Source organism: Topomyia yanbarensis, chromosome 2 (genome assembly GCF_030247195.1).
Source record: "Topomyia yanbarensis strain Yona2022 chromosome 2, ASM3024719v1, whole genome shotgun sequence".
Taxonomy (NCBI): domain Eukaryota; kingdom Metazoa; phylum Arthropoda; class Insecta; order Diptera; family Culicidae; genus Topomyia; species Topomyia yanbarensis.
Genome location: NC_080671.1, coordinates 202,871,146 through 202,897,271, shown reverse-complemented (window position 1 = coordinate 202,897,271; position 26,126 = coordinate 202,871,146). Strand labels below are relative to the sequence as shown.

Sequence of the window (26,126 nt, the reverse complement as noted above, 5' to 3'; positions counted from 1 at the left end):
TTTAAGCATTATCCAATCGCCGTGATGTGGTCTCGGCGTCCATGAATTGTGGTCTTTGCGTAGCGCATACGATATATTTCTAAGGTTTGTAACATTACTCGAATTTGCCGACAATTGTCGAATTTTACATATTTTTTATGTGTATGCGTTTTGGAAGTCAAGGAACTCATTATTGGCGTTTGTTACGTTCACGAATGTTACCACCTTGCCAGAGAGTACGTCACGCATAAATTAACATTCCTCATTTTCGTTCGAAAGATCACGGATTTCTTCTAATAATTCAAGAATATTGAATTTTCTCTAATTGCAACGTCTAGGTCCATTTTATTCAATTTAAGATAAATAATCAACTACATTTTAATGATATTTTAGGTGAAAAAATCCTTTTTCAATTTTTTTTTATTTCCAACTAGTTTTAGTTTATTCAGCATAAGTCCAGATAATTGTACAAAAATTGAACAATATTTTACCAAATTTCACTGCAAAATATCGAAATTTGTGCGAGTGACAGTGAATATTCTAAGGCAGCGAAAAAATGCGGAGTACATTATTATTGAAAGACTACTGGACCAACCGTTTTACAATTTTAAATATTTCTTTATCACACCATTCCTCAGGTAACTACGAGTTTTTTTATTTATTACTTAATATTAATATTTTTACAAATTAAACGATTTTTTAGCGAAAATTGGATTTTTGGTTGCTACGAAAGAGTTAAAAACTGAGAAATTAAGTGGACTGGTTCTGTAAAACAATTTAAAACGATTGGTTTGGTATGTTTTGAGTTATGATGTGCACCACACAACGACTTTTTTCAAGGCGCCTCCGATTTCCTGTCACTCGCTCAATTTTAAATATTTTGGAATAAAAATTTAGGCAAATGTTCAAATGTTGCTTTATTAAATGTAAATTGAACGAATATACTTAGCAATCTTTGTATCGCAAAAAATAAATTTCAATTTTTCACCTATTTTTTTTGCCCAAAAATTGTCTCTTTTTACCGAATTAGAAGTAATAGGGAAATATGAATTCGGAATATCAAAATTACACAAAGGTAGAGTTCTATTCAATTCGAGAAACTTGTGAGGTTTTGTCTAACTTTTTATGGAGGGTGATCGCTAAGGCGGAACAAAAATCATCCTTTGTATCTCATCTAATTAAAAGATTTGTTTCTGCAACGTCTATACAGAGATTTTACTGTCATCTTCAAAAAACCCACTTTTAACCCTACAAACTCTTGCGAAGTGACTAAACAGTATCAGTGTATTGGTTCTTAAACATCTATAAAATAGTTATGTAGCAGAAATATCTCAATTTTCAGTACAGATGAAAATAAATCTTTGTGCATTTATTTTCACTGCGACAATCCAATTACGTGACGTGCCAAATTTCACCGGAAATTCCATTGCGACGAAAAATGTCTGCCTAGATATACACGGACGCCATCACATGATTTGTAAAACGAATCATTCTACTTTGTTCACCTGATCAAAATAAACATAAACATCAAACACATGAATGAATCTCATCAGCTGTTAGAAGAGCTCCCAGAATTGCGCTCGCAGGAAATAACCATGCGAAGGCTAACAACTGGTTATTTTTAGTTAGTTTGGCCGCACTGCTGATTCTTTCCTGTGCACTGAAATAAATTACGATAATATGTGCCACCATATTTCTGAATCACCTACTGTAACACTAGGCCTATCCTAGCGTTTAACGAGTGCTTTAATAGTGAATTAATTCTAAATTAAAGTTAACATGAATGAATGCATCAGTGCTATGTTTAAAATATTTACGGCGAATTTACGAGATATGAGGCAGTAATTGTCCACTCATATTTGTGGTTTAGCTAAGCGCTATTGCGCACTGGTTAATTCATAGTGTGAATGAGGCGAATAAGGAGATATTTCAGGAAAGGAATTTTATCTTTAGTTGGATTTAGCCGATGGTTCGAAACAAATATGTGCATAACTAATGGTGAGGATGGTTCGAAACAATGAGGTGAGAAATAGGGTCACAATAGGCTTTACTATCATAATAGGCACATTATCCCAATTCGAGCGCCAGCAGTGGTGCTAGAATAATTGGATAGAGTGAAGACCCGTTTTTATCAGTTCCTTGGTGTGTTTTGGGCTGACAAAATGTGACAATAACAAAATCGGGACATATTTTCTCTATTTAATAAACCGAAGCTGTTAAAATATTCTTTTTAGTCCATAGACATAGTTTCATAACCTTTTCTGATTTTTCAGAATAAATTTCGGTTAAGAGGGTCTTCCAGCGCAAAATCTAAGAAATTATATTTTATTTTTTTCATTTTTTGCATCTTTAAAAGAAGGAAAGAATGGTCACAAAGCTAATGAAACTTTTTTTTCATAAAACGTTTATTTGACACGGCATTTGCAAAAGCTTTTTTACGCCGGGGTTTTTTTACATAACATAGCTAATGAAATTGGTGTTAGAGAAAATCGGCCGATAAAATCGGGTCTTCATTGTATTTTACAAATCGTCAGTGCACCGATTGGTATGCGCTTAATACCTTTTTCGGCGTTCGAGACCCAAATGGAACCCAAAAAGATACTCAAGATAAGATACATTATTGTTATGTAATAGAAACGTTGCTTAGTACATTTCTGGTGGAGATTTCTAGTCACCGAATAAAACAGCAAACAGATTTACAACGCAATATAATACATTTAACTCTAGCTTGAGCTTGTGCGACCATCCCTGACTGCTACTCCGTTATCGATCTGGACTAGCTGAAGTTGCACAGGGAATCAGTATAGATAATTAAGCTTAGGTGTAGCGAAACATCTTTCAATGTGCAACTTGTGGTAACGTAATAGAATACATTTAACTCTACTACAAGAACTATAAATTTTAAACTCTACATCAAAAATTAATAGTAGCAAGTATTTTTCTATATTATTCTAACACAAAAATATATAAGAAAAATGAATGTTAAAGGCAATGGCAACACACTACATAAAGATTTCAAAAGTGAATACCAGGCGTGCAGTAGTAGAACGAAGTACCGACAACATTTAATGCGAACACGCAAATTTTGTCCCCACTTTGGTTAAGTCCGCCTAAGAATATAGAAAGCCAAAAAATAATTAACTTAACCCTTTCATGCCCAACTTTTTTCTAGTGCATGTACCGTTTCAAAACTATTTTTCCTTGAAAACGGTGAGGTCAAGAAATACTAAAAGCCTTTTTTCAAAAAGATAGCTGCTTCCCCCGCAGTGCTAGAAGCTGCTCAATTTTTACCTTCCAATGCTCAATACATTTCCCATAGAATATTTACAATAGTCCAGTTTCGTGGAAAACGTAGCCAAAGACAGCCTAATTTGATAAGTTTTATCAGTTTTCAATAATATTTCAACATAACGAAGATATATGAAAAATTCATTTTCCGTTGTCAAAGTAAACTGTCCCTGGCAGCACTGCACCATCGGAATCCAATCAAAATAATTGCAATAACTTAGAACTGAAGTCTGAAGAGCTGATCCTTGTAGTTGTTAATACTCAAATGAAAGGTAATAGTCACAATTATTAGTCTTACTTGATTTTGTGAGAAAATCATACCTCAATCAAAAGTTATAGCTGTTTAAAAACGTTGTTGTCCACAAACAACATGGGCATGAATGGGTTAATGAATCTTGTTGTTGTAAATCTTTTCTAAGTTAACATTTTTTTGTGCTATTAGTACATATTACAATACTTAACATTACAAAGTTTTTTAACGTACGGATTATCCATCCAACGATAATAAATACCATTTCCGAAAAATATACTCAGCAAGCATTTTCTGTTTTTAATCAGATGTTTGGATCGCAACGTGTATCGCACTGTATGTACAATATTGCCGATTCTACACAACAAGAAAAGCAGCGTACGTGCGGAATCCGCATATAATAACAAACGAGCCTTATTTAGTGTGTACCTTCCTCATTTATCTCACGTCTGGCCAGGCGAGTTTTGTTGTAAACCCCAGTTGGTTCATGTTGCATGTGCTTCTTCGGTTTTAAGCCGTCGCATTAAACACATGTTTTATGATCCTGCACCTCCCGGGTCTCGTTGCCTCTCTCTTACGCCTACCACCCCCTTACTGATTCATGCACTTTTTATGCTCGCATTTTGGTAATAAAGATTTCTCGTCTTTCGCTCACGCATACACAGTTGTGACGCAGTGAGTGTGATTCTCTCTTATTTTCTTTCATAATGGCACAAGAACCATGTCGATGGATCACAAGAGCCGTTTCTGAATCCAATTTACGTTTCCATGTATTGGTAAATTTATTCTACTCGTTATACCTCTTGGTTCGCATTAAATTTCCAATTTGGAAGCATTCTGCACCGCGACGGTGATACAACACAATATGTACACAGTCATCCTCCTCGATGGGAACGAAAATGGAAGAAAAACATTTCAGAAATGTTTTCCTGGACCAGGGTTAGTGAGCGTGTGTGCGGTGTTATTAGAAGCACTTTATGTCAGTGGTGCCAACAGCCGGTTCGCAGCGATTAGGTAACTTGCATTACAATACTTTCCATGGAGAACGATTTTAAGCTGGGCTGTGTCCGTTCGTGTGAAGTTGCTTGTACAGGTGAACTTCGATTTTCTAGCTCATGATACCGGTGATTTAGATTACGTTATGAAATTTAAGCTCCGGTTGTTTGGGGCTGAAACAAATTCAGTTCTTACTTTAAATGCTGTAGGATCCTTGCATTAGTCCCACATTCGTAACGGGGTTGTAGCATCAAGGTTTAGTATACGTTGGTTGCAGTACGAAATCAATGACACTGGGTTTAAAATATTTCCAGAACTGTAAAATTACACCTGATTCAATTTCCAGGCCTAAATATGTAACATGGTTTTCAAACCATTTATTAATCTAAATTCAGAAATTTGTTTACTATGGGTTATATTATGACAAGCATATTGATGGAAACAACTAAGTTATATTAAAATATTTTATTCATATTTTGCAAATGTTTTCGCTTCACATAACTAAATCTCGAATTGTGAAGGCATTGAAAAAGTCCAAATTCAGAAGCTATGAAATTTTCATGTGCCTGTATAAGTCTGCAAGGCTTTGCCGGTTCCGATGATCAGATGCAGGTGGTTGCCTGCAGCACGTCGAACTACCATCAGCGCATTGTTGTCGTTGTCGGCACGTTGCACTCTGGAGGAAAAATGGAAATGTATGTGTGGCGCGTTATAGGAAATCGTTAATTTTAATTGAATTCATTAATTTCAGCTCTCCCAGGGATTAATGGTAGTGCTGTGGCCGTTACGAGAGGTGCTCAATAAAATGTGCTTCATGCAAGTTTTATGATATGTACCTGAGTATAAAACAACATGTGATAAAATGGAGAAAAACCTTCTCGGATATAAATATTCAGGTTCCATGGAACATGTTACAAATAACTGAATAAATTTGAAATGCAACTGATTGGTAGAGAAGTTGCGTAAACCAGCACATAAGGATACACAACAGGAGACATAAATAGATCTCGAATATTCGCTTCGATCCCGCATTCATTGTTGGATGCCCCTTAAAAATATTCAATTTTTGTTCGCACAATTCAATTTAGTCCCCCCATTAGGGCTCTTTTTCAGCAATTAATAACTGTCAAATCCTGCTGCCTACTAGAAAATCGCAGAGTTTGCGCAGTGCGCTCGTAACACGTAACCCTGTATCGGAGTACAAATATTGCTCGCTACTGGCTTCGTGTTTCGCACTTCAAAGCGTTCGAAAAATGTCTATGGTGGGGAGCTGTTGATAAATGTGTGCTGTTGATAAATGTGTGCTGTTTTCGATGCTGAGGATTTTAGAAACGCAAAACTGTGACAGGCATATTTTACTTTTATTGTCAGATATGAACGAAAATGGTTGAACAACAAATTTAACTTTGTTAGACTATAACTAGTCATCATATTTCATTAAAATAACAGGGGGTTGGTAATGCACAACGAACGATTAGCAAAATCCTGCTCAGAAATGCTTGATATAATTGTCTGCAGTTTGGTACTACATATATAAGTTAAATTAAGAACCCATATGTCTTTCTAAATTGATATATGATGAGTTACATTCCAAAACAAACAACAATAAAATTCGACCATCTTCAATTCGTAGAAAATTTTAAACCGTTTCACATGGAAAAGAGAAAAAAAAATCTGCCTTTGCCGAGAGACACGTGGGTAGACTCCAGGTAATAGGTTTGGAAGATATCAATATTGTTCTTAACGACCCTGCCACTTCTAGTTTTCCGATCTGTTTATTTCATATCCTCTTTTCTCATTTGAGTACTACATCGCGTAACTTTTGACAACATTAACTGCATGTAATCGCTTGCCAATTGAATAGCCAAAATAACATATGACAACCCATCATAACCCAACTATGTTAAAACTTTTAGTTTATACAAAAAGTCGTAAGCCCTGTTATTATGTCCAAACAAATGTTGTTTTATTCTAGAGTTGTCCTACTGGAGCTGTAGAGTTAATTTCTCGGAAGGGCTCCCCGTCAGAATCACACACTACAATTGCAGATGAAACAGCCAATGTCGCCCACTAAACACTGCTTAAATTGCACTGCTAACACTGCTTGATTGTAAATGTAATATTCATTATACGTTTCAGGGCATAGAAGTTTCGCGATCGCGTGTATCATCGTGAACGGCTCGAGCATTTGTACGTTAACGTGTTCAATCGCGTGTGCGTTTGTATGTCGCGTGTGCTAACGTGTATGTAACTTTGCGTGTATAAATTCTATTTTATTAATGTGTGTTTTTCGCATATTCGAGTGTGTTTTTGGTTGATCGCGCGCGGACCATGAATCTAATACTTAATTTTTGGTGTACGGCTCAGATACTAGAAGAAAGTAAGATCTTCCATATCACTAGAGTTCCTGGCCATGTAACCATGGAACGTGTTGTCTGCTGGATATGAGCTTTATTTCTTGATTGGTCCAACTGAATGTATGGATCTAAGTTGCTAGGACGAAGGGTTATGATTTCCGGATGTGACCGATTCATGATCGCGCGAATACGGACGTTTGTAGGTTCGCGTTTGAGACCGCGTTTGAAATTTTGTAACGTTCACCTTATTGCCGGAGTGTTATCAAGTTTACGCGATCGCGGGCGTAGGTGTGCGTTGTTGATCGCGAAGGGCTTAAGGGGTTATATACAAAGTTGGATCTCAATAAATCGAAATAAAATTTACTGAATATTCTAAAAGTACATACTTCTGGAAATATCTGTGCGAAATTTCATCAAGATCGGAGCACTAAATTTGAAATTACAGTCGTTTGCAGTGCGCTGGATCCACCACGAATGAAGTTAAAACAAAAGTTTAAAAGCAAGTAATCTCGGAATGAAGTTTTTTTTGAAAAGTACCGTTGCGTTGAAAGTGATATATTAAAAACTAATCATCCGATTTTCAAAAAAATTGTTTTGAATTGTTTGTATTTACATTCTGGTGTTCCTTTCCTGTTTCATCAAACATCGTTTGATTCTTTGCAATGATTTTTTTTTTAATTTTGAGCACCACGAAACTCAATTTTTGGTCAACATGTTTTTCTTGCAAGAATTTTTTTTAATTGGGAAACCGATCCGACAATACAAGACATTTTTCTTCAATAATCTATAATAAAACCTCTGCCAAAAAAGGAATCGGGTGATGGGCCATATCTCCGACAACCTTGAATATTTTGTTAATTCAACTTGTTTTTTTTTAATCTTTGATAGTGCTACCAACGAACAGTATTTCGCTTTTTCATAAAAAGTTCGCATTAGACACTTTAAAAAACATTACGAACTTAGTTCACTTTTTCGCCACAACTTTGTACAACTTTGCTCGCGTGCATGTGACCTTGCGTGTACAAAACTGGATTTAGTAACCGTGTTGTCATTCACATATTCACTTGCGTTCTTGGATGGTAACGCGGACTGTCATTCTGATATTTAGTTTTCGGTGTACAATTCACATTCTGGCAGGGAGTGAGTTACCCCATGTTACTAGAGTTCCCGGTCATGTCGCTATGGAACGTGTTGTCCAGGGGATATGAGTTTTCTTTTTTTTAATTGGTCCAATTAAGCGCATGGACCTAGTCTGCTGATAGAAACTTCCGGAAGAGCGAGCGCTGGTGTTTTTGGGTTTACGCTTGAGACCGCCTTTGAAAATTTATATGCGCCGAGACGTTCACCTTATCACCGAGATGTTTGCGAGATCGCGGGTGTAGTTACCGCGGACGGTCGCGAAAGGCTCAAGGCATTTGTATGCTATCATGTTTGTCACGTGTATGCGACTTTGCGTGTACAATTTCGATTTCATAATCATGTGGTGTGTATTTTTGAATGATCGCGAGCGGATCGTATATCTGACACTTAATTGCTACCTAGTGAATATGAGCGTAATTTTTTTTATTGGTCCATCTGAAGGTATGAGTCTAGGTTGCTAGGACCGATGTTAGATATCCGTATGACTTTTGTATGATCGCGCGAGTGGTGGGTTAATGCTTGAGACCGCGTTTGTAGGTTTATAAGTGCCTTAACTACCGAGGTGTTTTCATGCTGGCGAAATCGCGGGCGCAAGTATGTGTAGATGATTGCAATTGCATGGTCGCGTTTGTGAGCAGGTTTGTGTTATCGCGAAGGCCACGAGCGTTTGTACCTAAATGAGTATAGTTAGAGTATATAGTATGGAGATCTAGTAATAAAAGGAATCATGACATTCCGAATAAAGAAAAACAGATGCAAAGAATTAATTAGAAGTGTATAAGTTGACCGATATTATTTTGGTATACATGAGTAATGAAAAAGCAAACTAATAGAAGTACAAAAGAAACAGACTAATGAAGTAGAATATAAAAACACATGTAACATGCAATCAAACTAGTTTAACTCGTCCAAATACAGCAAATGTTGTTTATTTATCATTAACGATAATTGCATTCAGTTAGAATTTAATCATGCCATGCCGACCGGGAATGGATGATACATGTGCTTCGGTAAATCAATTGTACGTTAATTTATCCAATCCGAACTCCCCGAATGAATAGAATCGAATGCAGAAATTGAACACCGGATGTATTAGGCACTATTCTATCATATACGCCAGTTCTCCATCCATTTCCTGACCTAATTATCACAAATACTCAGACGAACACAGATAGACATACGACTAGCACATAACAATTGTACACTAGTACTACAAACTAATTTTTTTTTTCGAGAGTTGTCCTACTGGAGCTGTAGAGCTAGGTTCTCGGAAGGGCTCCCCGTCAGAATCACATACTACAATTTGCAGACGAGACAGGCAATGTCGCCCAATAAAACACTGCATTAGGCCAATTGTATAGGGCCGTGATTCTGAATGTGATATTCATTGTACGGTTCAGGTATGTGCGGGCGTAGGGACTCGCGATCGCGTGTATCATCGCGAAAAGCTCGAACATTTGTACGTTAACGTGCTCGATCACGTGTGCGTTTGTATGTCGCGTGCGCGTTTGTATGTCGCGTGTGCTAACGTGTATGAACTTCGCGTGTATACATTCTATTTCATAACCGTGTGCCTTTCGCATATTCGCGTGTGTTCTAGAATGATCGCGTGCGGACCGTGAATCTGATACTTAATTTTTGATTTTTGGTGTACGGTTGATTCCAAAAAAGTGGGTTCTTACATATCATTAGAATTCCCATTCATGTCGCCGTAGAACGCGTGATCTAGTGGATATGAGCTTTATTTTTAATTTTTGATTGGTCCAACTGAATGTATGGACCTAAATTGCTAGAATGAATGCTAAAGATTTCCGGACGTGACCGATTCATGATCGCGCGCGATTGCGGGTTCGCGTTTGAGACCGCGTTTGTAACGTCGTAAGTACTAAAACGTTCACACAATTGCCGGAGTGTTATCAAGTTTACGCGATCGCGGGCATAGGTGTGCGTAGATGATCGCGAAGGGCTTAAGCGTTCGTATGTTGACGTGTTTGTCGCGTGTGCTCGCGCGTATGTGACTTCGCGTGTATAAATGTATAGTACTACAAACTAAAATTATTACCAAACGACAACTAGATTTCTACTATTGTATTTATTAAATTAATTATTAAATTAATTTAATTAGCCTCTGCACGATGACGAAGTCGACCGATAAATGAGCACACAATGACCCCCACTGCGAGCCCCGTCCACCAACACTGCCGTTAAACTGTGGAACAATGTCATCAAACTCGGTTTACAGCAAAAGCCAAACCACGTCGACCCGCCACACAGTGATCACCTTCCATACAAATGTCAGACAAAACCTCAAAAGTGGCCCGAATTTGATGAAAACTTCACGTTAGGGTAATTTTGTGGCGCTAAATTCATATTTGATGCTATTTTTTTGCCTCAAAATTTTGGTACTTAGGGTGGTTTGAAAATTCAATATTTACGAATATAAAGGGCACTATATCTGACAATTAATTTTCCAAAAAAAAATGTGAATTTTTAGCAGAATACACATTTTTTCAATTGTTGATAATGCTGTGAGATATTTAGAAAGGGCAGAAAGGGGCAAAACAAGGCATGCATTTTCGGAAAGGACACTAATTTTCAAGTGTCATTAACTACAAGCGTTCTTTCCGAACTGTTTCAAAAAAAAAGTACAGCCACTTTGAACATTATAATTTTAATTTAATACGCGATTTATTTTTTGCTCTTCATGTCTGAGTGAGAAGAAGGCTTGCATTGACTAAATAGAATGGCAAGTATAAGTCCAGCAAATAAAGTTTGAAATGAAACCAGTTGGACCCTAGTCGGAATCTGAACTAAAAAGTTATATTCATTTGAATAACAGGTTTGAATACAGATCTTTCCAGAATTGATCATCTTTTCACATTTGAAGTTCTGTAAAAAATCTAACTTCCGTTCTCAAGACGTAATATTTTGAGAAGACTCTGTTCAACCTGTTTACAAACAGAAAAAAAAGTTATATCATGAAAAATCCAAAACAAAATTTTGAGGATTTGTCCGGCCAGGCGACACTGCGCACCAGCCAGCCACGCCAGCGCGGACAGGCTAGTGGTTGAGCGTTAGTATGGGTAAGTGCAGGGTATGAAACAATATAAAACAGGCCTGTAAGCCCAATCGGTCGGCTCCATGCGCCACTATCGAGGCGTAATGCAATAATCATCTTAAAGCAATTGTCTTTCAGAGTTTCTGTAGCACTGATGCACGCAATATGCTTGATGGTGTTTGCAATACCGTCGAACTCCTCAACCTAGGGGTGGATTTTTATTATGTCCAAACAAATGGGGGAAGAAAAAGAAACACTTTGAAATGCATTGTTGCGAAAAAATTAAGGTATGATGGTGGGCTAAAAGGGTAACAAATTCATTACCGAGGAAATAAGCGAATATTTTTATATACAATATCAATTCGAATTATATCGTCAACCACGCAAGTACATTAAAAAATCGTTTTTGACTAATTTTAGCACTCCTCTCCTATCTCGTGACGTTTCGTCTCATAATATGTACATTGCATCGAATCATATTTTCCTCAAAACTTTGTAAGTATTTTAAGACTAATGACATCTGCAGACTGATTTAATCATCGAGTATAAAATCCCCAAGGGTTCTAAAAAGAAAAAAAAAATTGAGGGGAATGACATAGCGAAGTTGGTAAATCGATTGCCTTGTACGCAGCTCACCTGGGTTCGATTCCAAACCACGCACATTGGCGAAGGATAGTTTTGTTGCCGTCGGTCCTATGATGTAAGTTTCGCTTTCGTTGTTTTCAGAGTACGAGGCGTAGACAACCAAGTTCGGGGTTCCACCACAGAAACTTAGCAGTTTGCTTTTTTTCTGACACATTTTTACGGCGAAGAATCTCATATATGACATCATAGAATGCCGTAACTGCCTTATCTAAATCGTTTCCAACCAGCATCTCATGCCAATCGAATGCACCAATGGCCATTGAAACATCGACGTTGCATCGAATAAAGGCAAAGTTGAGGTCGTTGTTGATTGTACCAATAGCTTCACCAACATCTGAACGCACCACTGTTCGGCCTCAGATAAATGCAGCATTTTCTTTGTAAAATTTTCTTAACTTTATCTATAAAGAAAACTTTAGCTGTTATCGCAGTTAAACTCTTACCAAGGTTATTGATATTGGAGAATATGAATAATGTTCCACTAGTAAATATCTAGAACTTCGACGAAACCAACGTGAAGATTTTGGCTGTAGCTTAATACCCGGAAAGTATAATAAATTCACCTGTACCCTTACCATCTCCCGTCCCACTCTTCGACAAATTTGTGTTGAGCTTGTAGAAGCCGTAGACCGTGTTATAAAATATAAAGACACGAGGAGAGAATAAAAGTAAATCTGGTTGTACGGTTAACTAAGTTATTTTGTCTGTCAGTATTAGGAAAGCTTCGAGATTTTTAAATTAAACAAATGTCTTTCGAACGAGCGTATCGTTGAGTTTTGAGTAAATTGATTTTTTGACTAATTAGTTTTGTGCAAAGATGAAAATGCCATTGAAATGCACTGTATCGGTTTGTATAAATAAACCGAATTAGTCGTTAAAAATTCTGTTTTTTTTTTATTTCCTGAACACTGTGTTGTCAGACAAAAGTTGATCAATTTCTATCGACTTAAACTGTGCAGGAACACCATCGATTATATTAAGATCTGGCATTCATCAACCATATAAAATCAGGGAGAAAAAATTTGATCAATGGCTTTGTCATTCAATCTGCTTAAAATGGATATAAATGCATTTGAACAGATTTTACTTACATATTATTTGTGTAATAATAGTTAAAAAGTATATCTGTTAAAAAGTATATCTGTTTTTAGAGTTTTGATCTTCGTATATAATAATTTAAAAAAAAATCCGGTGCCCCCACGCGTTACTTCCTGAGTCCGCCAGATTTGTTTACACTTACGATTGAAACGGTTGTTTTTGGATCGATTGGAACTTTCGGTTTCAGTGTTCAGTCGTATCTCTATACAAACATAGTTCTCTGTTAGAAGCTTTATTTGAACATTTTACATGCGGAACGGTGATTTGTTGGTGAAAAATCTTCCCATGAAATACAGGGAAAGCGTTTGGAATCGTGGCAACCTATAAGTAGGGATAGGAATCAAAAACATGAAAATTTGTGAAAGAAATGCGATTTCTTTGATTTCTTAGAATAAACTCAAGAATTCATAAATTTTTTGGGTGCAATTATATTATTTTTACATCTAAAATGCTCGTTCAATAAAAGCACATTAAATACAATTTCACTTATATATACATAATTATATTTCTTGGTATTATTTTCATTAGCAAGTTATTTCAATCATTTAAGCCCATTATCACCTGCGATGAGTGGTGAGAATGGACTAAATTAGTTCAGTGGAAAGTAATTTTTACAATTTTACAATTATTTTTTGAATTGTTATAAAGGCAGTATTTAAGAACATAGCTTCATAATCAGTTGTCGATTTCAAGTTATTTTATATAGTCGTGGTTTGTGACATTAAGTGACATTCTTTTTGAACCGTATTTCGGCCTGAAAGAAGCTGTCGAGATCATTATATATCTAACCGTTGCTAGTTATGAAGTAGGGAGTAATGTGTATGATTTTTCATCATCAGTTTGTTTCTAATGTTTCTAACTTTTTTTCTTCTTCGTAAAGTTGTTTGTTTTGATATGCCAAACATATATACCAAAGATACCTATAGATACCTATGTAGATGGTGCTACATGACATTTAAAAAAATATTCGAAAAAAAAAATAATTTTCGCATTTTTTATGAAAAAATTTCTGGAAAATTTTGGTTATTACTAAATCTTCGAAAACATACAATATTTAAAGAAGTTGCAAAGGGTGATAAATGTTATCATGACATTTGAAGGGTGCTTTCATCATAAATACTGAAAAATATGACCCACAAAAATTTTAATAACCCACGAAGCGGCAGATGGCGGCAGCTCAAATTTTGTTTGTGTTTAGTATAGACTATTAACTTTATAATAACGAAGAGAAAAAGTGGGGCGAGGTGAAGCTTTTTATCTACAGACATTTAGGTTAGGCGGAATTGATGTATTTCTACGATAAATAGCCAGTTTCCGAATTCCGCAATAATTATTCAATATGCGGCGGCAGCTGAAATTTTGTGTGTGACTAGTTCAAACCCTAATTTTTGTAGACGTCAGAGCTAGATTAAGGTTATGTTAAGGCTCAAGTTACCTCAAGGCTTGGTAGTGTGCGTAAGAAAAATTGTGCTCAGCTTTGCCACCAGATTATCCATTTAAACCTTTTTAAAACTCTAAAAGAAGAATATCAGTCGATTTATTAGATCATCACGATTCAATTCATGCAAAATACCTGCCGGAAAAACCATCGGCTTAGCTGTACGGTGCTTTTGAAAAAGTGGCTGTGGTTTTTTCATTGCGCTGTTGTGTTGCGTACCCCAGCACGGTGTGGTAGTGTGACGAAAAATCACAGCCACTTTTTCAAAAGCACCATTTAGCGAAACCGATAGTTTTTCCAGCAGCTATTTTGTATGATTTGAATCGTTGTGATCTAATAAATCGACTGATATTCTTCTTTTAGAGTTTTGAAAAGGTTTAAATGGATAATCCGGTGGCAAAGCTGAACACAATTTTGCCTACCCATACTACCCAGCGTTCAAAACTAACACATGCTCAAAAAAGGTAACTTGAACCTTAAATAAACTATAAGATAAATGACAATAATAAGAACAAGTTCATATATTCTAAACAGGTTAAATTGTCAAATGTACGAAATGTTCCTGACAAACATAAAAACCACTTTTTAAAATTCTTAACGAACATATCATCGAATCTTGGGGTGATAGGTCAGATTGAGAAAAAACTCAATCTTAAAGGTGAAAACGGTAGCGGAAGTGGATTAACTTAAATCGTTCATACAAAATATTTCCAGCAAAGAATAAGCACTGGTTTATGTCTGAACTACAATTTGGCAAACACAAAAAGAACACACAGAAAGCACGAGATACATCAGGTATTTGAACAAAATTATTTTATAAATTACTTTAAATTTGTTTTTTAAATCCGAAATATTATATTTAAATTCAAAAATAAGAAAATATGTACATATTTTTAAGATTACTCAAAACCTCTCAAGCAAACTAGGAACTATTTCATGCGAATTATATATTTTTACCTATTTCCAATATATATATATATATATATATATATATATATATATATATATATATATATATATATATATATATATATATATATATATATATATATATATATATATATATATATATATATATATATATATATATATATATATATATATATATATATATATATATATATATATATATATATATATATATATATATAATAAACCCCACCTTGCCTCACCTTTTTCTCTTTGTGGTTATAAAGTTAAAGGTCTCTACTAGTCACAAACAAAATTTCAGCTGCCTCTATCTGCCGCTTCGAGGGTTATTAAAATTTTTGTGGGTCATATATTTTCAATATTTATGATGAAAACACCCTTTAAATGTCATGAAAACATTTATCACTCTTTGCAACTTCTTTAAATATTGTATGTTTTTAAAGATTTAGTAATAACCAAAATTCCAGAGATTTTTTCATAAAAAATGTAAAAATTAATTTTTTCGACTATTTTTTTTAAATGTCATTTAGCGCCATCTACATAGGTTTTAGAGTATAAGTATCTTTGGTATATATGTTTAGCATATCAAAACAAACAACTTTACCGAAGAAAACTTTTTGATAGGATGCCTTTGTCAAATGATAGAACTGATCTAGATCAGTTTCTACTTGTCTAGATCTAAACCAAAGTTGTCAAATAATGCTCATTTCTATCCACGATACTTTGCTGAACACACCAATCGTCCACGGTATATACCCAGGGCGCTAGAGGTTATGAGCGTCGAAAGTAGCATTCTGCCCACTGTGCGCCGCTAGCCTTTCTCTTCATGAGAATAACTTGTGAAGGAGAAAAGCCAAGTAAATGTTTCAATTCGTTAGATATTTCATCCAAACCTTGACCTTGTGGTAGCCATTTCAAGACAGTCTTGAATAGTCTATGTCTTGAAATCATATGAATAAAATTTATATAACTTCTCCGTAAGATATTGGAGTAGTCGTTTGTGGCCAATCAATTCCTCCGCTGTAACTCGACATTCTCCTCTTCGGCCAATCTGAAAAGAGACTTTCACGTCCGGAAGGAACGTCGAAAGCTCAATTCGAAAGACTTTGAAGTCGGAGATCATCACTGTTATAGGCGGAGGTGATTGCGTTTTCTTCTCATTCGAATTATGCACAATGCGAGGAAATTTAGAAATTTCATCAGCTTCACATTCGGATAAAACATCGAATGAGTTGCTGCAGTCTATTGAATTTTCGGGTGGAGAAGATACCCTTTTCCGTTTAGCTTTAATTAACACGGCCTTTCTGGGAGGACCCAGGCATGTTGAAAGAATTAAATATTTCTTTAGGCTGAATTGTTCTTGAAAAATGTTTTAGTCTTGAAAAAGACTGATTGAGTAGAAAAAGTAGGTAGTCTTGAGAAAGACTAATTGTAGAAAAAAATATAGGTAGTCTTGAGAAAGACTAATTGTAGAAAAAAATATAGGTAGTCTTGAGAAAGACTGATCGAGCGAAAATATAGGTAGCCTTGAGAATGACTGTTGCTGTTGAAAAACTCTAGGTAAACCAGGAGCTATTAAGATTTGTGACCGGTTCGAACGAAGGTTCAAGCCGACATGAATATAATTAAAAGTCATCTTGCTCACCGATATTTTTAAACAGGTCCACCTAGAGAGTCCACAAATTTTTCATAAAAAATGGTATGGCACCGAAAATACCGGTACTGGCTTTTGTACAGTACCGGTAGTACGCTACCAACCAATGGGTCGGTATTCCCGGGATTTTCGGTACCGGTATTACCGGTACCACAACCCTAACCATGGCTAAGTGGTAGAATAAAAGTCGCCAAGTGCGAAATTTGATCACAATGTAGCATAACTAAAAAGAAAGTAGTCGTACTCAAAGTTACTATGTGATATAATCACTGTAGTACTGCTTTAGTGCAAAAGCCCCCAAACCACGTCAATGTGTAATACCATGCTGTGGGGATATTTTCAATCACGTCATTTAAAAAAAAAAATGCCCACAAGAAATATCTTCCAAAAGTAGGTTTCACCGAAGGTGTTGTTTATGTTTATGTGAACACTTTATTTGTAATTTAATGTCAACTATTGTTATATTAACATTGATTCAGGTCAAAGAAGAATAAAGAATAATCTAACAGTGGAAAACAAGGTTTGCAACAAACGTAGAAGTTGGAAAGGTATATATTTAGTTACTTACGCTCTTAACCGCTTTCTTGAAGCTCGTCGCTAAATGCATCGATTTTACTGCAAGCGGCAGACGATTCCACAGAGAGGCACCTTCTATCAGCATGCTTCTTCTAGCGTTCGATGCATAATGTGGAATTACAAAGGTTTTGGCTAGTTTCATCCTTTCCCTTTGCATATGCTGTTGTGGATATTCGGGGAGTTGTCCATGATAGCCCAGCCATATGAAACAATAGACCCGAACGTGGAAGTATTGATGCAGGTCACATCCCTGTTTCCCCCTGTTCCTGAAGTTTTGCGTGGAGTCTCTGTGTCGTAGGCCGTGAACAAAACGGATTACCGCTTTAAAACAGCGATGAATCTGATTTTTGTGCTGTCGATATTCCAGGGTAAAAAATATCACCGTAGTTAAGGATTGGCATCACTACTGCTTGGATTAATTTCCTTCTCGTTCCCACAGCAAGAACTGTCAAGAAAACACGCGCAGTGTTGAAAACTTTTGTAGTGATGGCGTTTACTTGTTTCGTCCAGTTGATTTTGGTGTTCAATTGCTGGCCTAGGTTTGTTACCGCTTCCGAGAGTTGAATCGCTTCGCCGCAAAACACTACACCCGAGTTGGGAGTAAGTTACTCTCTACTGAAAATTATAGCTTACGTTTTTTTGGAGTTGGGGAAGAGTCCATTATGTTAAGCCCGCTCAATCACTAAGGGGTCCTTGTTAATTCCTTGAATTGATGTTGAAATCACCACCGATAAACAGACGGTCAGTTGTGAAGTCTGACAGGTCAAGCAGAAGGCGTTCATGGCAAATACTCAACACAATTGGCGATGAGAAGGTTGGGATTAAATGCAGATTTCAGGATGGTCAAGTTGGATTGCTGCGATCACACTACTTAGCGTCGCCTCTAAGGTGAAGGTCCTCTCTCAAATTCTTTGCCGCCGATTGTCACCATTTGCAAAGGAGTTCGTGGGGCACCACCAAGCGGTATTCACCTCGGACCAAATATTCGCGATTCGGCAGGTTCTGCAGAAGTGCCACGAATTCAACCTACCCACACATCATTTGTTCATTGATTTCAAATCGGCGTATGACACAATCGATCGAGATCAGCTATGGCAGATACTGCACGAGTACGGTTTTCCGGATAAGCCAACGCGATTAGTCAAAGTGACGTTGGATCGAGTGATGTGCGTTGTTCGAGTATCTGCTGTTCAACGTTGCGTTAGGTGTAATAAGGAGAGCGGGGATAGACACGAGTGGCACGATCTTCAGGAAGTTCGTCCAGGGGTGGCATTACGCATTTCGAAACGAAAGGTTTATTGTATGCAAGCTTGTATGAAAAAGTCGATTCGAAATGGTTCCATAATGTCGCCCCAGCTTCTTGGCTTCGCCGACGACATTGACGTAATGGCACGGAACTTTGAGGCGATGTCGGAAACGTACGTCAGACTGAAAGCTAGACAGCAGGATTGGACTTGCCATCAACGTTTCGAAGACAAAATACATGAGAGGATAAGGTTCTAGAGACGACAATCTGAACCTCCCATCCCGAGTTCAGATTGACGGTGACGAAATCGAGATGGTCGACGAATTCGTGTATTTGGGGTCACTGGTAACCTCCGACAATGATACCAGCAGAGAAATTCAGAGACTTATCTTGGCGGGAAATCGTGCCTACTTTGGACTCCAGAGGACGCTCCGGTCGAACAAAATTTGTCGCCGAAAGAAGTTGATTATCTACAAGACGCTGATTAGACCGGTGGTCCTCTACGGCCACGAGAACTGGACTATACTCGTGGAGGACCAACGCGCCCTTGAAGTTTTCGAACGAAAGCTTTTGCGTACCATCTATGGTGGTGTGCAGATGGAAGACGGAACATCGCGCAGGCGAATAGACCATGAGTTGCATCAGCTGCTGGCATCCATCGCGCATACCGCAAAAATAGGGCGTTTGCGATGGGCTGGACACGTCGTAAGAATGCCGGACGACGACCCGGTGAAGATGGTTCTTGAGGGCGACCCTACAGGAACAAGAAGACGGGCGCACAGCGAGCACGGTGGATCAACCAGATAGAGGACGACCCGCAGACCCTTCGAAGACCTCGACGCTAGCGACAAGCAGCAATGGACCGAGTGGAGTGAAGACGGCTTCTTCATACAGCAAGAGACAATAAGGCTCTATCCTAAACGGTAAGGTAAAGTCTGTGAACAGATGCTTGCCAGCCTAGATCCCGATTGGATGTTTTCAATTTCTTCTTCAATTTGTGTTAGCGCCTGCAAGTGCGATGCGCACTTTTCATATTGTTGTAGAGCTTCGCTGAGTTTTTTGTGGAGACGGTTGATAGACTTTTTGTGTTGAGATCTGAGCGTGTCAAGCTCCATCTGCAGCTTTTGAATAACTGTTGTTTACTCCGAAATCTTTGCGTCTATTTTGGATAAGCTAACGGGATTGACCCGGATGCCGTTCGAAGATGGCTTCCACATCAGGCACCCTTTAACAGCACATTTCTCGCAGAAAAACCAGAAGTTTTCTGCCTTCGCTAGAAGTTAGGCTCCGATCCGAGCGCAGGTTGCGTGAACCCATTCGCTGCAGTTATCACAACACACCCATCCGATAGCTGATTTCTTTTTCTCCATTTTGCATCTTCTCGTTGGTCTTATGTGTTTCTTGCCCATAAGCAGAACAAATCTTGAGCGTTTTTTCAAAACGTCATATCTGCAATGAGTTACTCTCTTTGTTTACTTTTTCTTCTGTTAATAATTCGGTCATTTTAACATTTATCCCTCAACTCTTTGCATAATATGCTAGTTAAAACCACCGTCTTTCGGTCTGTACTGTAAATTAAGTGAAAAGTGTTATAGTGACGCCATAAAAATTGAAAGAGAAAGTAAACAAAGAGAGTAACTCATTGCAGATATGACGTTTTGAAAAAACGCTCAAGAAATGTCCTTGGCCATGATATGATTGGTTACTATACCTGACGTTTTCCAAAAAAAATTACAGTTTGGCTTGCGCTTTGCCTGCACCCGAGAAGAGGTTGAAGAAGAAACGCTGGAGCTTTGCGACCGATCGGAAACTTTGCTCAAAAACTTGAGTAAGCGGGTGCGGACAATTTTCTTAGCGATAAGATACGATGACTAGGTGGAACCGACGGTTTTCCACCCAAAAAGTGCCCGGAAACTGGAGCGATAAAAAGCGATCTTTAGCTTCCAGTGCTCCCAGGATCAGTATATTGTATTTTTGTACCAATGTACAATGTATTATAAATAAAGTGCTGTAAGCCACGAAACAGAAAGTTTTCAATTTAGTTCGTATGAATTTATTGTGTAATTGAGTTCTACAAGATGACGACACGAGTGAACTCATGATGAATTATATTCATGTTTGACAATAATTCTAGAGAAAATTTTCAATAGGACGTAAGTAACAATGAGAGATTCTCTTTGGGGTCATTCTCTTCTGTTTATTACTTGGCCATTTCAACATTTACTACTCTACTCTTTTCATAATATTCTAGTAAAAACCGTCGGCTTTCGATATGTACTGGAAAATTAGTGCAAAGTGTTGTAATGACGTCGTAATAAACGAAAGAGAAAGTAAACAAAGAGAGGCTCTAAATGTTACTTACGTCCTATTGAAAGTTTTCTCTAGAATTATTCTCGGTGATTTGTTTACTTTGTCAGTTACGTGAGTGCGAGTGCAACCAGTGCAACGGGTGCTCATCTGTTCCATTCGAACTCACGTAACTCCCATGTAAACAAACCACCGAGAATTGTCAAAGGAAATTCATTCGTCTCAGTTTATGGGGTTATATCGGTAGGTGTAAAACCTAATAATTTATTCGGTTGAAGTCACTCAAATGGGATTTTCGATTGATCGATACCGGTGTAGTAGATTGCACTGGTCTTGCACTTTCTAGCAGAAGTGTCAATGGAACATACCAAGTTTTCTGCACTTCTGCTAGAAAGTGCAAAAACGGTGCAGTTTTAGTGCACTCCACTACACCGGTGTCAATCAATCGAAAACCCCAAAAGTAACAGCAAAAGCAATGGGTGCCAGGAACAAAGAAGTAGGCATCATTTTATGGAGTTTTGCGCATTATTCTTTATGGGACTCTACAATACAGTCTCTAGGTTTTACAAAACGAACATGCAATTTACTATAGACTTTTCTACGGCTCATGTACGTACACGGCACATGACACAAACACTACATCACTAGCTGGTGGAAAATAATAAACAAAGACGGCAAAATCAAATGGGAGTGTTTTCAACCAGGAAGCTGCAGAAGTGTTCGTGAGACCGAGCGACAAGAACTCAATTCTTGAGCGTTTTTTCAAAACGTCATATCTGCAATGAGTTACTCTCTTTGTTTACTTTCTCTTCTGTTAATAATTCGGTCACTTTAACATTTCTTGAGCGTTTTTTCAAAACGTCATATCTGCAATGAGTTACTCTCTGTTTAAACTTTCTCTTTCGATTTTTACGGCGTCACTATAACACTTTTCACTTATTTTACAGTACAGATCGAAAGACGGTGGTTTTAACTAGCATATTATGCAAAGAGCTGAGGGATAAATGTTAAAGTGACCGAATTATTAACAGAAGAGAAAGTAAACAAAGAGAGTAACTCATTGCAGATATGACGTTTTGAAAAAACGCTCAAGATTTATCCCTCAGCTCTTTGCATAATATGCTAGTTAAAACCACCGTCTTTCGATCTGTACTGCAAAATAAGTGAAAAGTGTTATAGTGACGCCGTAAAAATCGAAAGAGAAAGTAGAAACAGAGAGTAACTCATTGCAGATATGACGTTTTGAAAAAACGCTCAAGAATTGGGGTTTTTCAATCCACCGCCCCGGGATTTTTCAATGAAAATCGTCATATGTAACTTACCTTTTTAAACCAAGGCGATAGCGCGGAATGTTCAAAAGCTACAAGAAAGCAATGAATATTTGATTCAAATTTTCTCATAAGACAACTTAAAATATTGCTCTTGTGTCGAAATGGCCAGATTGTTGTGAAAAATACTAATGGCATTTTTGCCTGAAACAAGAATTTCCCTTTGGATGGCGTAAACGATTATTGCCAATATAAGGGCTTTTGATATTTTACGAATATGGCACGTAAAAAGCTGGATATGACTGATAGTTTAGATTTTTGAATCAACTTTGTTCTCGCCTTAGCGTCTGTTATCTGTAGCTCTGAGATCCTTGAAAAAACTCGTGGAAAAGCGACAGCTGGTTTAACGGATTAGGGATAAAATTTTAGATTAATATTTAATGTTTGTCCAGCTATAAGTAAAATCGACACAGTGCCCTGACATTCGTAATCGCCTGGTAGTGTGTAATAAAAACATAAATTTAATTCACGCATACTTGGAAATGCTTGTCATAAAACACAAACAAAACTGGGAGAGTGAGATCAAGACCTTTAGTATTGCTCTCTTCGCACGATTGCATCAGGTCGTAGTCGAAAGCGAGCTGGCACGATAAGCTATGAAAAATTATTTACATAAATTAAAAAATAAGACTGATCAAATAATCATAAATTTTCACTCGTTTTTTTCCTTTTCGAATGGCTTTCTTCGCGCACAAAAAGCCAACGGTGTGGGACTAACCACGAATATCCACTTCAGAGCAGGAAAAATATGAGTGCCATAAAACGAAAAATGGCTCTTCTCTCTTTTACATGCTCTTTTTTGGGATTTAGGAATAAGTAAAAACATTGGGCAATGGGTTATAAAACGAGGTCAAAATATGGAAGCCAGCTAACTTCACAAATAAAGATAGAGTAAAAGAGATCCTAGAAGTTGAAGGGGATTGGTTTTCTATCGTACGCACCATGTATACTACAGGTTTGAGAAATACAGCATAATAAAAAACGCCATAAAACCTCAAAACACAATTTGAATGCTAGTGTGAAAAGATTGAAACCGATTCGCAGTTAAGTTTTAATAGTTTGCCATTTTCTATAGTACATTGAAACAGAAAAATCACCTTAGCATGTTTGGCAAAATATAACAACTTGAGTCATGATAAAAATGATTTGAGGTGCATATAAAGTTCAAAGCAATTTGAATTATATTCAATCGTGTTTATGACCAGCGAAAGAAAAACGACTAAGTGTGCTAGCGGTGAGATGGGTTTGTCGTATAGAAGAGTGACTTGTTGAGAGTATGTACGCAAGGGGTGGAAGTTTTAAATTGCATATCATTAAAGAACAATATTTTATGTTCCTTTTATTTTTTCCTAGCGAAAAACGAATTTAATGAAAAATCGATTCATGTCCACCATGTTTGATATCTTCTGGCACCAAATCTGGTTTCTCACGTTAGTTTCGAATGACCTAGTATACGAACAAGTATAACCTCGCTCTAGAAATTTTTCAAAATATTTCACTCACCCTCTATATGTTCTTAACGCTTTGACACTGAATGTTTAGTGAGTTATTTGATTACACCACTACTTGATTTTAAAGAATCTTAATTTACACTAACTTATACTTTTCTTCTATGTTAATTTGTTTTCACAGCAGAACACTTTCTTGAGGTTTATTTTATTTCACAAGCACTTTTATAAAACAAAGCAGGCCTAATGTAGCAGAAACGTAACACCATAATTAATGAAGATTTATTTGATTGATTTTTTCACTCATCTAGCAGTCATCTGTCTCGCAAACTGCCAGGCAACAGAATATAGCAGGCGGTGCCAAAGAGAGCTTCTTCACACCAGCTCACAAGGCGAGACAGTCATCAGCCACTATATACACTCACACACCTATGCCTATACTTATTGAACGAAACGCACCTTCCAGGCATGTATTCGAATGGCAGACGTCTGGAATGGGTATAATTTCCGCTATTTACTTGAATACGTGCTCATCAATATATTGCAGTTCCTTTAAAAGGTTTAATGTTCTCGCATTTTATTTCACGGTTTATATCGAGTTGCTATAAATAGTTCCAGACCATCTTTAACTTACACTGTATAAATTTAATTACATTTAGATACCATCAACAAACAAATCCTACCCAACCGTTCTAATCGGACACTTGCTCGCGAATGACAGAGTAGTGAAACCAAATCTGCTTCGGACCTAATAGGCATGCTTCACTCAGAGAAAGAGAGCGATCTCAGATCGTGAGTTACATCGTGAGATTTCGAGAGTTGAGAGGGTTTTGTTTACATTTTGCGTTGTGCGAACCATATACGAGAAGCAAATAAATTGAAAGGTAAACATTACACATACTAATGTCGATTTTTTCTGAGGCGAATATTTCAACATACACGCAAACGAAAAACTACCTAAAATTAAGTTCTTTTGACTCCACACCACCCACTGAGACGTCCAAAAATTTGTTTCAAAATCGTTCAACACGGGTCCAACGATGGACGTTCGTTGAACGGTTATTTGGACGTTGTCCAAATTGGTCCAACGAACGTCCTTCATTGGACGATTTTGAAACCAACCGTTCTTAGAGGACAGTTAAACTCGTTCCGGAACCGGTTCGGATTTCTGAATAATTTGTTTATTATAATTATTGAGTTATTGTCGGTTAGTCTCACGAACACCAATGTAGCTTTCTGGTTGAAAACAATCCCATTTGCTTTTGCCGTCTTTGTTTACTATTTTCCACCAGCTGGTGATGTAGTATTTGTGTCATGTGACGTATACGTACATGAGCCGTAGAAAAGTCTATGGAGTCAGTATAGATTCCAAAGCAAATGCAACAACCCATTCCGACTCAATCGGTTGTTGCATTTGATTTGGTATCCATACTGACTCCATTCAGGATTCCGCATCAAATTCCGAATGGTTTGACCGGGACACTCGGGGTATTGGCGATTTGCGGCAAAACCAAAATTAGTCATGCGACACCTATGATTCAGCTCATGAACGGGCAAAGTGATACAGTTTGCTTTTTTTCACCCACAAGTGAGTCGTAGCTTACAACAAAAACTTTATTTTCTTCTCGGAAAAAGCTTACCACTGCCAAAATATGAATGAAACGAGTAAGAAATTTAGATTTATTTGCAATTATTCTTCGAAATGTAATCGGGGTATTATTGAGGTTCTAAAAAATCGTTCCATAAATAAAGTTCCAACTCGAAACCGAGACACAATCAGTACCAATGTCAAACTCCTTCATATTTTGAACTACGTAGGAGATTCAGTGAAGACTATCAGAGAGAAGGATCGGCTGTGTATGATACACGCAGAAAAAATTAGCATATTTAAACCAAAAATATGTGTTATTGAATCCAATCATTTATTGTTTATCACTTTAACAAACAAACTTATTGGTTTGAAAATATTTTTTTATTAGAACAACAACAAATTTTTGCTTTCAATAAATACATTTTTAGTATCAATAATTTTCTTTTAAATTCAATAAAATAATTATTGAAAAACGGAACGATAATTTTGTTTTATTGAAACAATAAATAAATTTTATTGAATTCAATAAATAATTTTATTGTCTCCCGACCAATAATTTAATTTATTGAATTTAATGCATAATTTTATTGAACCTACAAATCTTTTTCCTGCGTGCATATTCGTACACCTCTAGTGTATATGTTCAATATTGTTTCATAAATGTTTGCGCTATTTAATATAGGTATCGTTTTGTAAATGTGGTAGTAGAATCATCATCTGTCATTTTCTTATCATTTGTAATCAAAAGTGTGCAAGTTTCCGTACACTACACAGAAAAAATCATTACTTGGTGTGAA

At 36.9% G+C, this 26,126-nt stretch overlaps 1 protein-coding gene across 2 annotated transcripts in view; it reads right to left on the bottom strand.

The window, feature by feature from the left end:
- The window catches only part of LOC131682728 (uncharacterized), a 139,175-nt gene extending 114,716 nt beyond the window's left edge, over nucleotides 1–24,459 (bottom strand). The window contains exons 1-2 of one of the 2 annotated variants that reach the window (XM_058964424.1): nucleotides 24,373–24,393; nucleotides 23,794–23,981 (exon numbers count right to left, since the gene is read on the bottom strand). The gene's annotated coding sequence lies outside the window, so the exon portion shown is untranslated. Of the gene's footprint in view, nucleotides 1–23,793 lie in introns of both variants that reach the window. The other variant, XM_058964425.1, reaches the window with a different exon arrangement.
- Between the last annotated feature and the right edge of the window lie 1,667 nt (nucleotides 24,460–26,126).